Genomic DNA, 15,834 nt, shown 5'->3' on the forward strand with positions numbered 1-15,834 from the left:
AGAGAGAGAGAGAGAGAGAGAGAGAGAGAGAGAGAGAGAGAGAGAGAGAAGAGATGAAAAAACACACGAATTGCTGTATGCCCAAAGAAAAGAAAGAAAAACGTCCATGCGTTGAACAACAAAACAACATTTTTATGCAGTCGATGGGCTATAGCCAGCTCAAAAATCATATAGTGGCCACTCCGTCATTGTTCTCTCGCTCGAAGTTAGTTCGTTTTGTGTTCATCATCCTCAAAAATGATTGAGAGCGAGAGTGAGTGAGCGAACGACAACGGTGTGTGTGTGTGTTTCGGTGTATGTGTGTATTTGTGTGAGGGTTGTGATCTGATGCGTAACAAAGATGAAAAATCAATATGATGAAGCTAAACGCCATGATATAAAGAAGGATGAATGCATCTCGATTCTTGTCACACTTACACAACACTCACTCATTCTCTGCTACCGTTCAAATATATGTGAGTCTGTGTGTGTGCGAGAGTGTTTGTGACTTGTCAAAGGTTTTTCATCGTCACAGCAGCAGCAGCAATTTGCTCATAATGAATAATTTTGATTCAATGGCCGAACCGATTAAATTGCGAAATAACAACACTGTTTCAGTGATGTCAATTCATGAACCGTAAACTGTTATTATCGCACACAACACAGAAGGGAAAGAAGATGAGAGAGAGAAAAAAACAGCACACTCAACATGAGCGAAACACACGCACGCACGCACGGCAAGGATGGGGCGAATAGATACGCAGATGCTCATGTAGCGTATGATTATCGCCAATGCGACGTTTGATTCTTGTTCGCTATTATTTTTTGTTGTGTCCGTTCGATTGTTTTGCCTCGAAAATTCAATGGTATCGCCCCAATGTTAAGGACATTCCACTTAAATCCACAATGAATGTAATAACAGGAAGCAATGTACGCCATTTATCGCCCAAACGTCTAGCGTTCTAATGTTTTATTGTCAATCTAAAAGGATTTTCGTTTTTGACGGTGTGAGTGTATCTCTCACACTGTCATTCGATAAATCTCGTTCCTTTCTTTCGCATCTCTTCGTTCTGATGTACAAAAATCGTCTTCATTCATTCCCCAAAAATGTGTGTATGTGCAAAATATATGTGTGTACTGAGCACAGTCAGAATCTTGGGGTTTGGTACGTGTGCTTTGGCTCTCCGTAATCTAGTACCTTATCAAAAATGGAATCGATTTATCCAAGCATTACAATTTTTTGTCGGGAAGAGCGACACATTCTCGATATCTTCCAGAATGAATGGGCGAATGTTGATAAAAAGAAATGCTCTGTCACACACAGGGTTCATAGTCTTCTTTATATTATTTCTATTTCTTTTCATTCTCTCTCTCTCTCTCACTCCCTCTGTGTCTCTCTCGTCTTGCTGCTCATTTTTTTTTCGTTGAGCTGAATTGGCTTCAGCAAAAATGCGGAGAACGAGATAGAAGAGAAAAGTTACTGGTTTTATGTTCCGCGCTTTTCGCTAGGGGTTTCCTACATCAACCGAGAGCAAAGAGAAAGAGCGTGTGTCCATGCAATTGAGCTAGCGATTTAACACACCCAAACGTGCAAACAAACAATCGCGCATCCATACGCAAGCCATGGCATGAAAAGTAGCGTACCACACGCTCTCTCGTGTGAGCTCCAAACACAAAACATAGCACATTACGATTGAACGTTGTGAACACAAATTTTTCAAATTAGTTTTGTCCTTTTATGCGTGTGTGCAGTAAAAGCCATTGTTTTTGTTTTGCTCGGCCTGTTATACTCCATTCAGCGCATTTATGCTCTGTTCAACTGCTGTTGTCAGCACGCTCAACAAAAAATGTTAATGTTCTAATTGGATGTGTTGTTGTTTTCTGGAATGAAATGAGCTATTGCCTCTTATCAAAGATAATAATTTAGCAGTCATCTCATAGCAAACGCAGAAAAAAGCGCCCCCGCCCAACAATATCCCGTTCGAACATCAAGAATCCACACCATTTTTTTTCGCACCCACAAACATGAATTGAACAGTTTTTTTTTTGAATAACATAAAAATGTATTTGGTTTTTCTATTGATTTAATGCATACATTTTCATTTGTGTTCATTCTGCATTTTTCTCTATTTACAGTTGTAAAACGAAGCATAGACGCTCTTCACATTGCATTGAGAAAAAAGAAGAAGAAGTAACAACCATTGTGCACTTTATCTAGCAATTAACTAGGCCGCCACCGCCGCCGCCGTCGCTGCCAACGTGTTGTTGTTTTTATTTACACGCGCTTTTTTGTCATTAGAAACAATTCGAGCAAAAGCAACGTTAGCTTTTGTTTAAATGTGCGCGCGGTGTGTGTTTTAGTTTTTTTCGTGGTCTGTTTCGGTTGTTATTGACAATGGTGACTTCCGCATGTGAGCGCCCTGAGTAAGAGACCGAAATGCATTGACACTGCGATTCGGGAAATTTATTTTCGTCGTTTGTTTTTTATTCGCTTTATATTGTTAGTTAGTCGTTTTGTGAAAATAATAAATAACGTGTGAAGAAAAGAGTGTTTGTTGACCGAATTACGAAATTTGCACATACTGCAACGAAAAATTGGTAGAAAAAAAGATTAAAAAATTGCAGAAAAAATCGTGCTATTAATATCAGTTGGACAAAAGTTTTGCGAAAAAAAAGAATTATCGAAAAAGAGTTTGGAAAAGCGAGAAAGAAAGAAAGTAAAGAGAGAAGAAGAAAAAAACAAACCGAGAGCAATTAGTGTTTGCATTTTGGTTTATTCCATTGTAGAATTGCCAGCAAAAGAAGTAAAAAATAAAATAAAATAAAAGAAGAAAAAAAGTGCCAACAAAAACATCAAATTGGATAAATTCACTCGCCTGCTAATTGGATTAAGTTGCTGCAAACGTACACCTAATTGGTATACACATAAAGACAGAGCGAGAGTGTGAGCAAGCGAGTGAGTGAAAAAAGAGTGTACGGACGCGATCGAAAAATACTCTCGGTTTGCTGCCCGAATTTTTCATGTGCTTCTGTGCTTCGATTTGACCAGGCCAGCTCTTTGTTCGACCATTGATTGTGTCTTGCATTTTACAGACCAACAAACAGGTAAATTCATCCAATCTTATTTCTTTTTTCGTTTCTTTTTTTTCCACTAAAACTTCACTCATTGACTCATTTGGCGATAATTTTCCAAATTAGACCGCATTGTGTATCGCCGGCACCGTCGTTGTGATTTCTACATTTTTTTCCACTTTTATTTTTAATGTCCCCATAAATAGTCTTTGCACATTAAGCATATATACACATATATCCATATTCGAAGCGCATTTCGCTTTCAGCACACATACACACACCGACGCGTTCATTCGCTTCTCTCTGTCGGTCATCCTCTCCGACAAATTATTTCATATCAAATACGTTGTATGCTCATTCAAAGCAGTCTATTGTAAAATGGCCAAAGTAATCAAACAACAACCGAATTTGATTGCTCTGATTCTCGTTATTAATGAGAGTGTTTGTATTCGAATCGAGTTTTGTTGGAAAACATACACACACACACACACACACACATACACACACGTACAGACACAAAATTTACTTTAATTTCTTTAAACATGATGATCAAAACATTGAGCCTTTTGTTCATGCTCTTTCGCGTGCGCGCGACCAATTGAGCTGATTTCAAATTATGGCTTATGATGTGTTTTTTATCAGCACAACAAAACCAACAGAAAACAGAACAGAACAGAACAAAACCGAGAGCTGAGTTCAGTGCGCATCATGCATTTATTGTTGGATCCATCAGTCATTTTATTTCGAGTCAATGAGAAATGCGGGACTGTTACCGCAGCGCAATCATCACAACGGACTCATATATAAATATACATGCTCATATAAAATATATTCCCTCACTCTCTGGAAATGAAAGTGTTTCCTTCGTTCAGATTGCACAAAATACTATTTTCAGACGATTTTTGTTTGATGAATGTGACAGCTGAAAGGTGATTTCAACATGCCTGTAAAAATCATAATGTCGCTTCAAGCACTCGATTAACTCGATAAGACCAAACGAACATTTGAAATGGCGGCGAATTTCAAGCGAAAAACCATTTGCGGTTTTAGTTCTAAAAAGACTCAACCGCCTAAAGCGATGTTATTATTGCCGACCAAATCAATTGCAAATATTTATAGAACACAGATCGGCATTGACATTTGGCTCTTGCCAGAGATCATGGCACACCGAAATTCTGATTTGACTTTGACCGGAAATAACAACTTGTGGTTTGTGTCAGCAGTATTTTTTTTTATTGCTATTGCCTATGACCAAGTTCCACATGGAATCAATACACAAAAAAGAGACTTGGAAACAAACAAAATACGACAACGGCAACGGCTAACTGAATCAATACCATTTTTTTCTTATCACTAGTTACGACTATTGGTTTTTGTGTAAACATTGAACAGAAAAAAGTGAATCATCAGCAAGGTTCGTTCAGCTGGTGCGATTTCCCCGTTGTTGTTGTTGTTTCGTTTTGAGCAAGAAACACTTTGCCTAACGATGTCTTGGCAGCAAACAAATTTTTAAAAGCCAAACATAGTCATACTTTTGCACGATGATATCTACAAGGTTGAACAAGTGTTCTAGAAAAATAAACTAAGTGCTTCACAGAGATAAGCTGGCTAATTGCAATACACACACACACATATGCTCAAGAAACTTTGAAAACAGAAGAAAAATTGAAACAAATAAAATAAAACGAAACAACAGCAACACAAACTGGGCCGATACAAAAAACCCATAGAGATTCCAATGGCTGGCTTGGCTATTGAGATCACATTACGGCTATAGAGAAATAATGAAAAATGCAATTGTGTATACACGGTGTTATTATATTTACGTTATTCTTTTTGTGTTCGAAGCGGCTTGTGCATTTTGCAATAGTAGCACAATTGTTTTCTGTTCAACCGAGTAAATGTTGAGGAACTATTAGTTAATATCCATTTTGTGGAAGAAAAAAATGCACCTGCAAACTCTCGGTAATAAATCAAGTGAGCCCAGCAAAACATGTCGGTAGAAATAAACGGAATGAAACGTTTTTTTATTTTTTTTTGTTGAGGTACGAGTTTTGTTTCGAGTTTCTAGGTTTAGGATACGAATTTCCTTGAAACAGACAGCTAATCCCTTGAGACTAAGAAACATTTGACGAAACCGTGCTAATTTTTCGCTTTTTAGTCCACATTTAAATTCAAAGCAAAACCATCTCTCTTTATAATCCATGGCGAAATCATCTTTTGTTCACGCAAAAAAGTAACACACCTCAAATCCACTGCAAAACCAATTCAAAGGCTTCATGTATCAAAGCAATGAGGAAAAAAAAGAAAGAATTAAGAATAATCCAAGCGCTAATTTACAATCGAATTTATAAACAATTCAAGTAGAAAATCAACATTTAAACGCGAAATACTAACACAAAAAACGTCAAAGTAAAAAGTCGATATTTGCGCAATCGGTGTGAAAAAAAGGGAAAAAATCTATGTGAAAAAAAGAATCGAAGTTCAAGTAATGCTGAAAGAAACTCAAAACTCAGAACGCAAAGCTAAAAAAAAGTCGACACTAAAAACACTTGAAACCAAAAGAAGGGAAAAACGAAAAAAAACTCGACGTCAAAATTCAGAGCCAAAAAAAACCTAAAACTAAAACAATTCACAGTTGAAAAAATTGCCATCCAAATCGAAATGGACAAAACACTGACGAGAGAGAAAGGGAGACGAAGAGAGAGAGAGAGAGAGAGAGAGAGAGAAAAGCCCCGTCTTTCCAAATATATGGCCGAACACAATGGTATTCCAAGAAAGCACGTGGAATAATCGATTGGAATTGGTTGTTGGAAATGTGGTTGTTGTGGCACTTGGTTGCTTTTTTGGTTGAAAAGTGGCCTCGAAAAGCGTTGAACTTCAAAATTAAATTCTAATTAAAAAGGAGAGTCGATTACAGCATAGCGTCATCGATTTGGTTGCGCTTATCAACATTTCATGAGAGAGTTTCATGGTATTTTCGATTCTTGTTGTTTTTCTCTGTTTCGGTTGTTCCTTGCTCGACTGCTCACTATGTAATTTCCATTAACTTTTAATCAAAGTGTGTCTGTAATGGTTGTGGTTGTTTTTATTTCGGAGGAAACACAAAAACCAACAAGCCAATGCTCACATGTGCTGGGTCTATTTAACGGTGTTCGATAGAACAATTGATGACTAGAACGAAAAATGAAGTATATGAAAAAACAACAACAACAACAACAACAGCAGCAACGACGTCGATGACGACAACAACAACTACAAGTATAAAAAAAACACCTAAAGTACAATAAGAAATCTGGAAAAAAAAATTGAATCGAATAATATACCAGTGTGGAATAACATAGAATGCTGTGTGCCAATAACGATTTCGTGCTATCACGATAACCTTGACAAAGAACTTAACATCGACAACAAACATACATACAGAGAAAAAAAAAGAAACGTAACTCCTAATTGTTTCAAAGCGATATTCGGCTATTGAATTGGGGCCGCTCTCTGTGCCTATATACCTGTGTATGAAAATGGTTCTAGCACAGGTAGATATGTTGCTGATTGAGAACGAGCTTGCTGGGAGGAAAACAACAGAAGAGTGAAGCAAACAAACGAGCGTGCGATTGATTCGATTACGAATAGCCAATGTTCTAACACGCAAAGTATCAACCAACCCCCTACTCCGAAGCATTCACAACGCAAACTTCTACCTGTGAACCGAGAGCTCTATTGAACGAAACGAATGAAAAACGACAAAAAAAAACACAATACAATCCATTTGGAATCAAACCAGTCAGTGCATTATCAAGTGAAGACGAATTACTGAAACGTGCATGCAATTATAAAAATCGAAGAAAAAACGAGCGAGCAAACGAAGAACGAGTAAGCGAGAACAAAACAATACAGCCGAATCGAATCAAAATCGAGGCCGTCATAATATCCAATATTCACACATTGCGCGCACACTGCCCGCCACCACCGCTGCCAAACACGATTGCAGTGTGAGTGATAATAAATTTCAATTCGTGTACCACATTATTCTCTCTGCCGTTTGTTGATTTTTTTTTCATTTTCTTACTCCATTGTGTGTTTGGGCATTGTGTAAATGTTGCTGTTGTGTGCTGTTGTTGTTTTTTTTTCATCTATTATATCAGATTTTTATTTATATTTTGCTGCATATTTACTTCAACGATAGTCATTTTTATAATTAAATTCCACGTTATGCTGCTGCTGTGTGTTATTCATTTTCTGTTTGTACGCCTCTCATGTTATATTAATGATTGCGATGTCGATTCTATCCTTGCCCTAGGTACATATTTTATTCATGACGCGTACACGCGCTCTTTCCTTCTCGCTTACTCGCCACCTTACCTATTCTCCTCATATCCATATTCAATAAGATGTTTCACGAGAATTAAACAAAACGACGAAAAACGACTACGATGACGATGACGATGACGATGACGATGACGATGACGACGATGAGCTGAAAGAATAAATCACAAAATGAACCAAACCTGTACTGCACACGTAATATGATCCAATGCAGTCCAAAGACACACTTATTATTTGACTATATCGCTTCTTTATTTGATGGCTGCCTCTATATTTATTTTTAATCATAAAAATGCAACGTGTTTCAATTCTCCGCTCTTTTTTTTTCTGTTCGGTTCGTTTCGTTTCTCATTTTGTTAATTTGTTGTGTGGTAATGAATTTTTCTGGAATTGTTTGCCAACCGTCGTTCGTCGCCCATCAGTCGACTGCATTCAAACGATGATCGAACCGTAAGTCGATTTATGTTCGTTCATTCAATAAACAATGTTAGCTGGGAGCGTCTATCGCTCTCACAGCAACATCTAACTGAATGTTAATTTCAATCACGTTATTAGCAAAACATTACAACTTCTAACTACGCTGTGGAATGCTTTTAGAGATATTAAACAATTTATGCGTTTTCAATTTCAATTGAAAAAGACGAAGACGACGACCACCACCACCACCTGACCTTTTGGCAAAAAAAAATTACTCAGCTGATTGATTTAATTAGAAGAAAAAAACATAGAAAATATCCATAAAATTAAACAAATCGCCTGAGAGACAGAGAATTACATGAAAAATGAAAAGTGATATTTCAACTGAAAAATTGTTGACGGAGTTTCGACTTCGGCTTCAGTGTTTTTCGATTTAGACAAAAAAATTTAACAAATTTAATGTAAACATACGCACATTTACTCAGTCGGGCCAATTAAAATAAAATATGTGTTACCAGTTATCGTTTTTGTTTGCAAAAGCGTAAACACGATCACACACGCTTTTTTTCCCGTCACACACATTTCATTTCTCTACCTTTTTTTCCCGAATTTGGCATTGAATGTAATGTGATTGTTGTTATTATTATTTTCTCGCCAGGTTAAATAACACAATAGCAATGTATGTTCCGTTGGAAGAAGAAATGATACGAACGAATGAAAAGACCAGCCAGCAAAATAAAATGTATATTACACTCTCAATAAAAATTATATTAAAATGCTTTTGTGTATCTGTGTGGTATGGATTTAGCTGAGACATATATGCATTGTTCAATGTTGCTCCAGTGTCGTTGTCTATTGTCTCTGCGCGCGTACTTGGTACTTTGTTTCATGTGGATCATGCGTGTGTGTCACTCTCATTGTTTGCCATCGTCATCACTGCCGCCGTTGTCATCGCTGTCGCTCGTAAAGCAAATATTTGACAGATTTAAATATCTGTGTCAAAACCGGAATGAAACTAGAAAGAAAATGAAAATCGGGGACTAATCAAATGGCATCACATAATTACATATTACAACTGAATAATTTCATATATATCGCAAACAGAGAAAAAAAAATGCTCGATTGTCTTTTCGTTTTTTTTTCGGTTACAGCCATTAATTCAAATGTATCGATTAAATAATTCGAAATTCCGTACATCCATACACACACACACACACACACGTCATCGTATTCACCTGTTCAAATAGGTGCAAATCATAAAATTCGGAGCTGCCTTCGTGAGAGATAGAGCCTGCCTCCATGAATGAGCTACTGAAGCGCACTAGCGCGCGCACACAGACCCCAATACAGATTATAAGACAACGATTTCCGTGGCACGACATCGCAATCTGAACTTTCAATAAAATAAAAAGAGTGAGCAACACAACAGCAAGACAGAATTTGAATGAATAATCCATAAATGTGAAACTTGAATCGTTCACGTGCAAATCTCAGCATAGTGTTGTGTTGTGCTTTTTTTCATGATTGCAATTGATTGTTAAAAACGTTACCATCATACCAAATCATATGCATGGTCTGTTTAAAGCAATTGCTTCGAGCAACTCGTTGCGAACGGTTTCTCGCGCGCGCAAAACAGAGACAGATCGGTGTTTAAGAGACGAGAGAAAAAAAAGGCACCGATTGCGCTTATTATAAATGACTGTAAGCGCTTTAAATTCGATTGTGATTTCAATGGAAAACTGGTGAAAAATGCCAATTTTTTTTCGTTCGCCAAGAGATTGGTCAATGCATTTACATAAGATCACACTTTTTTCTCTTGCGCACAACTATGCGTCCTTTTCTCGCCGCTTCTTTCCATATATTTCTCACTCTCTCAGACCGGATCGTCTCAGCTGTCACCGATGTTATGATTTATTTCCATTAGATTTGACAAAACCAACAAGACCACAGTCCAAAAATTCCAATTTAACGTTATTACTAAACTAATTTGCTGAATGTCAATTATGTTTTTTTCGTCATCATCGTCGATTGACATCCAATTTGATCACACGAAATCGTTGTAGATCAGTGGGTTGGTTCCATAATTCGAAAGTGATAATGGTCCATAATTGAATTGGCTAATGCCAAATACGGGGACACACTTTACATCAGCGCACATTTGGCCAACGTGTGTGATCGTCATCGTCGGCCGAAAAAAAGTGCAAAGTGCCTTCCGGTGTATGTGTCGTCGAGGAAGTTTTTGTCATTGTTTTTGTTTTTTCTCTTTCGAAAGAGGATCGGTACAGGCTTTGCATTGGCTGTCTTTGCATGCACATTCACAGTTTGTTGACATTTTGCACGCGATTTCCGCAAACATGTTTTAATGGCCGAAATGGGCTGTCCCCGTTTCGAGAGGAACAACGAAAAAAAAACACACTTGCAATGAAACCTGCCGAATCGACAGAGTGAGTCTTCGTTTCAGTCTCTCACTCTTCCTTGCGCTTGCTAAAGCCATTTCGGAAGCAACATTATGCGAAATGATGATGCTTTTGGTGTTGTGCGGCTCAACTCCACCAACATAATGTCAATAATCGGTGAAAAGATATTTCTCCGTTGTTGTTGTTGGCGTTTTTTCTCTTTCTCTCTCTCTCTCTCGGTTCGCGCATACTTCACTCGTCGTCCGGTGTATGTGAGAGAGTTGGTATGAAGCATTGTACGTATATATGTTAGAATGAGTGTTAAAGCGGTAATGGAAAATATGCCGTGCAAACAAAAACACCTACATATCGCCATCGTCGATCACAGACACAAGAATGGAATGGAACACGAAACGAAATGAACCGAAAACGTATTGGTTAAACCAGCCACCAAGTCGATTCAACCAGTTTTTTTCGTCTTTCGGTACGTGTCGATTTATGCATTTTGGTATGCTCTTTCTCTGCCCGTTGCATATACAGTACCACAATGCAAATGCATAAACCAACACGTCAAACGACCGAATGAAATGTGGAAATTTTCGTGCATAAAGTTCACTTACCTGTCTGTCCATTGCACTATATATACATGCATGAGCTCTATCACCGGTCATCAAAGAAAAAAAAACATATAACTAATTGTCATACTTTTGATTCAACCCAAAATGTGGTGATGATTCAACACTTTTCGGGCGTACTATGTCTCTAGTGTAGTACGTCATCGAAAATCATGAATTTTTGTCGGAATTATGTCGTTTCTCTCAATGAAACTCAGAATGTGATGCGAGCGACAAGCGAAAAAAAAACAATCCACTGACTTTCGACTTGTGTGTCTGTCATGCTCTTTTTTTGGGTGAAAGTTATTGCAAGCATTTATCGTTTCTGTTTTCGCCACAAATTATCAATGATCTTCTGAATGAATAAAAAAACACATACACTCCGAATACGGCGTTTTATGAATCGAAATTGGTACGCGCGGGCTGCTTTCGTTTGGGCTCCACTGAAAGTCGTTTCTCCTGAATTTGATCGATTTTTACCGATATTATGAAAGCATTCCTTTCAAAACTGTTCACACGGTTGCCGCCGCCGTCGTCGTCATCATTGTTGTCGCTGCCACTGCTGCATACACCGACACTTGAATGGCTTGTGAGTGCCATCGGCGGTTTGGCCAATCGACCAAATTTATCTGGGAAATGTCAACGTTTTGTTCAAACAACCATTGAATTTGACATTGAACTGAAACAATTTACCGAAACACCTGCAAAAAAAAGATATGCTCGAAACATGCAACAAACTAATAAAACTTTTTTTTCCTATCTCTCGATTAGAATCAACATGTCATCATTTATTATGAATGTTGAGCGAAAAATAAAATTTCGGCATTTTCTAGTTTTTTAAATTGACATTTTGTATCTTGAAATGAGCCAGAAATTGCAATTCATGCTTTCTGCTTTAATGAAATTAAATGTTTTGTTTGCTGTTCTAAAGCTATTATTAAGTTTTGTGTTCATTTTCGACTGAAATCGTGCCATTTTCGTCAATTTCGTATCTACTTTTTAATTAACATCGTTTTCAAGAGCGTTCATGACGACAAAAAGGCAATACAATTTCGGACGAAATGTAATTTCATATCTACACACTCATTCTATTCGATCTCAAACCGATTCGTCGATATACTAAATACAACATTGTGTCGTATTCATTTGAGAGAGTTTGCTAAAATTAGGCGCAGAGAACCGATGGAAAAGCTAAATCTTATAAGAACTGGCATATAACAATAATTAAATATTTTGCCGTTCGTCTTTGTTTCGTGTTGTTCAAATCAAATTAATATTAACGGCAACGAGTTCAATCTCTGATTATTATTTTGGGCAGGCAGAATGGCAAATTGTTTGTGTGACGATAGCAAGAAAGAAAGAACGAGAAAGAGAGAAGAGTTGGGAAAGTAGTGATTAGATTGCGATATTGATTATGATCTAGCCGGGGTCTCTTACTCACTCACTCACTCGCTCATTCTCTCTCTCTCTCATATCCATTATTGTTAATTTTGGTCAAAAGAAAACCATATTTACGAAGTGAACATAGGTTTTATTCCAATTGTTGTGGTTTAAGCTATTTTAAATGAGCTCTTATTTCCAATAATGTGACCGAGTCAATTGATTTTTATTAATGTGTTTCTCGTTTTTGTTTTGTTTGTTGCTGCGCTTGGGCCATTGGCAGTATTGGCTAAATGAAATTTCGTGTTGGTATTATAGAATTTAATGATGTCCCCGAGTCAGCTTAGACTATATTCGGGATATTTGAGCTCGGTTCTCTCTCGTATGTTGCTTACGTTTATATTTTTATTAAGTAATGAGCTATTGTGATATGTTAAGTCATTTGGTTGTTGTGTGTGTGTGTGTGTGTGTGTGTTGGTGACGGATTTTGAAAAAAAGCCATTGACACCTTCCTTCGAACACACACATGCACATAAACATTCTTGGTGTCGGAATTGAATGAAAATAAAAAAAACAACAACAACATACAATAATTGGTAACTTTGAATTCGATGTAGACGCGAGTTGTGTTGTTGCTGCGTTTTTTTTGTGTTTTCTCTTCGGCATCATGTTGGCCGAAACAAAATCGAAACATGCCGCATAGAATGACCAAATATACATAAAAGCACACACATAGCCATAATCTCGCCAATCTACTTAACGCCCATATAATAATTCCATCTTTGATTCTTTTTGTTCCGTTCTTTTTACGAGCCCAGTTTTTTTTTCTTCTACTTCATTCTTTGTCGTCTTGTGTTCGCGTTTGCTGTGCTTCATTCGCTTATTCGCGACCGCGACTTGTCTCGACCGATATTATACATACCGAAAACGTACCATTCCCGTTGTAATCGATCGAGTCGTCGGGCATTTTTCTTCTTCTTATTTTTTTTTACTTCGTTCATCCCAGTTTCGGCTTCATTGACTTGTCTGCGCGTCTTAATGTGTCTTTTTTTTCTCCCTCGCATTCTCTCGGTTGAACATGTTCCTTGAATCATTGTTCTGCTTTCGCTGGTGTAGATGCTGCTTTTTTCTTCGATCTCCTGCCGACCGATATCATGAACATCAGAATTCGAACTTCATGAACTGCACAGTCAGAACTCAAACTCATAAGAGTAACAATCAGAAATTATTTTCTGTGAAAGGGACATTTTCAACGTCGACATTTTTGTAACCGAACATTTGCTCTTTTTACATAATATTCTAGCGATTGGTTTCAAGAATGGAATCAAACAACTGCGCTCGATTTTACGAAATGGCAAAATTACACCAAACTGCATCGAATAAATGGCAAACAATAGCCTGCTGATGAATTGCGATAAGCTTTCCAAGCAAAAGTTGCCACTGTGTCAAAACCTTTAACTTGAATTGAAGAATGGAAATTGTCTTTATCGTTTGTCAGAGTTGTTCGATTCGAGGCAAAAAGTACAACAACAGCAGCAGCAGCAATAAACCAATGTCGAACACCCTGTCTCTCTATTGATCTTTCATGTTCAACGATTCAGCCATTTTGGAAGCTTATCATGTCTTCTGCTCGAGTGGTTAGATTATCGACCAGCCCAAACTGAAGAGAGAGAAAAAATGTACTCACAAGAAGTGTGAATATTGCGAAAACGGTGTTCTTTCGAAACAAGCATGCCTATGTATGCTTTCTGTGTGCACGCTTTTATTACTTTGGTTGAAAATTATATGTTCGCAAGCAGTGAATGATGAAACCAATGTCAATCGATGTGTTTCGAGTGAGTCTGAAAGCACGCTATTAAGTGTTGTTACAGACTCCAAAAAAAAAAACATACGCACGACTAATATACACAGAACATCGACAGAGGGAGAAAGAAAAAAAGAAGTTGAACAAAACCGAACAAATTACAAAATGTATGAAGTGAAAACGAACGAAGCGAATAGATAAATGAAGCGCAGCGAATGTGTGCAAAAGAGATGAAGAACGATCGACAGACGAAATGGAAAACGAGAGATGAAGTGACTAATCTATTTGGTGAACAGATCGAATAAGTTTGATGGGCTTGTTCACACACATAACAAGCGACATGCATGTTCGCATCACGTTTTAAAAAAAAACAGTTAAAAGGAGGACCAAAAGTACTTAAAAAGAATTGTCGAGATGAAGAAGTAGCAGCAGCGGCATCAGTAGAATTAAACGAAAGATATATATCCACACTCATCCAAATTGAAATGCTCTCAAGTTATTCGAATCGATCGAAGTTCTCTCAGACATGTTATTTCTATTTTGCGGACATTTGAAGCGTTCCGTTTTAATTATGAGTTTTACCATGTTTGGAGGCAACTTATCGACATTTCGTGTTGCCCGGCCACCACCGCCACCGCCATCGATCAGCATACACGAGTCTGTTGAACTCATAGTCATGTTCATTTTAGGTCTGCGAGCTGATTGAGATACATAATTGAATTTGTAGCACCATACAGAGAGCGAGCAAAGCAATATTTAAAATGTATGTGTTTTTTGCCGAAATTTTCACTTTTATCACACGGTTGGCAATCCAACCCATTCAATTGCTCTCCTGACAACAATAACTTTTCCGGCGGCTCGCACTGCACGCCACATAGAACATACCAATTCTACTCTATCTCTCGCATGTAACATGATAATTCTATCGCGCGCACGCACGTCAAACATGACGAAGGGACATGTACGAACAGAACCAAGAAAGAAAAACCGTTCGCATTTCCAAGACAAATCAATTGAAAATGAAACCAATTAACAACATTGAAGCTGACGTTTATATACATGTTACATTAAATTCCAATTATTGAAACGAATTGACTGAATAATAAGCAATAAAATGGAGTGTATTTCCCATGTTAGATCTGATTTTCTAAAGCGCAAAAGATACAGATTAAGAACCGAAAAAGCCTTGGTAACGCCTTTACCTTTAATGAATATAATTCAATCGATTCGATTTATTGTTGGTATTTTTTCAGTCGCTATTTGACTACTACGAACGCGCGAGCGGTAGCGTTCCATTTGAATCGGAGGCAATAAAAAAAAATTAAGCATACCAAAAATAAAATCTTTTCAAGAAAAGAAAAAGAGGAGAGAAAAAACCATCAAACAGAACAATCCAGATCATCAATCCATTTTTTTGCCTAATGCCTTTGAAATGCGATCGGCGAAAAAAATATCCAAGGTGTAGACATAAGAGCAAGAGCATAAGAAGCAGCAGCAGCGGCCGAGGAGATGAAGAAGAAAAAAGAAAAAAAAACAACGATAAAAAGCCGATGAGTGTATTTAATAAAGCGAGTGAGCGAATGAATAGAATCGTTTTTTTTCTTGTGTATGCCACACACTCAGTGGTGGTGAAGAAGTCAAGTGAACGATGGGCCCGAAATATGCTGGGTCATGAATTCATGATCAATGATCATGATATGGGAGTTCAAATTGATTTTTGTTCGACTCTCCTCTTTTCTCCAGTGTGTGGAAGCGAACACAGATGGAATTCGGCCACTTGAAAGACTTAGGCTATAAGTGAATTCTCTCTCTCTCTCTCTCTCTCTCTCTCTATCGATCGCTCTCT

The 15,834-nt window shown here is 37.6% G+C and overlaps 1 protein-coding gene across 42 annotated transcripts in view; it reads left to right on the top strand.

Moving 5' to 3' along the window:
- The window catches only part of LOC129575241 (SH3 and multiple ankyrin repeat domains protein 2), a 76,929-nt gene that overhangs the window by 1,324 nt on the left and 59,771 nt on the right, over positions 1-15,834 (top strand). For all 42 annotated transcript variants that reach the window (XM_055458363.1, XM_055458384.1, XM_055458365.1 and 39 more), the window contains exon 2: positions 2,116-3,084. The gene's annotated coding sequence lies outside the window, so the exon portion shown is untranslated. The remainder of the gene's footprint in view (positions 1-2,115; positions 3,085-15,834) is intronic.

This window comes from Sitodiplosis mosellana, unplaced genomic scaffold (assembly GCF_009176505.1).
Source record: "Sitodiplosis mosellana isolate CC-2019 unplaced genomic scaffold, AAFC_SMos_1.0 Smas_scaffold_6166, whole genome shotgun sequence".
In the NCBI taxonomy this organism is placed as follows: Eukaryota; Metazoa; Arthropoda; class Insecta; order Diptera; family Cecidomyiidae; genus Sitodiplosis; species Sitodiplosis mosellana.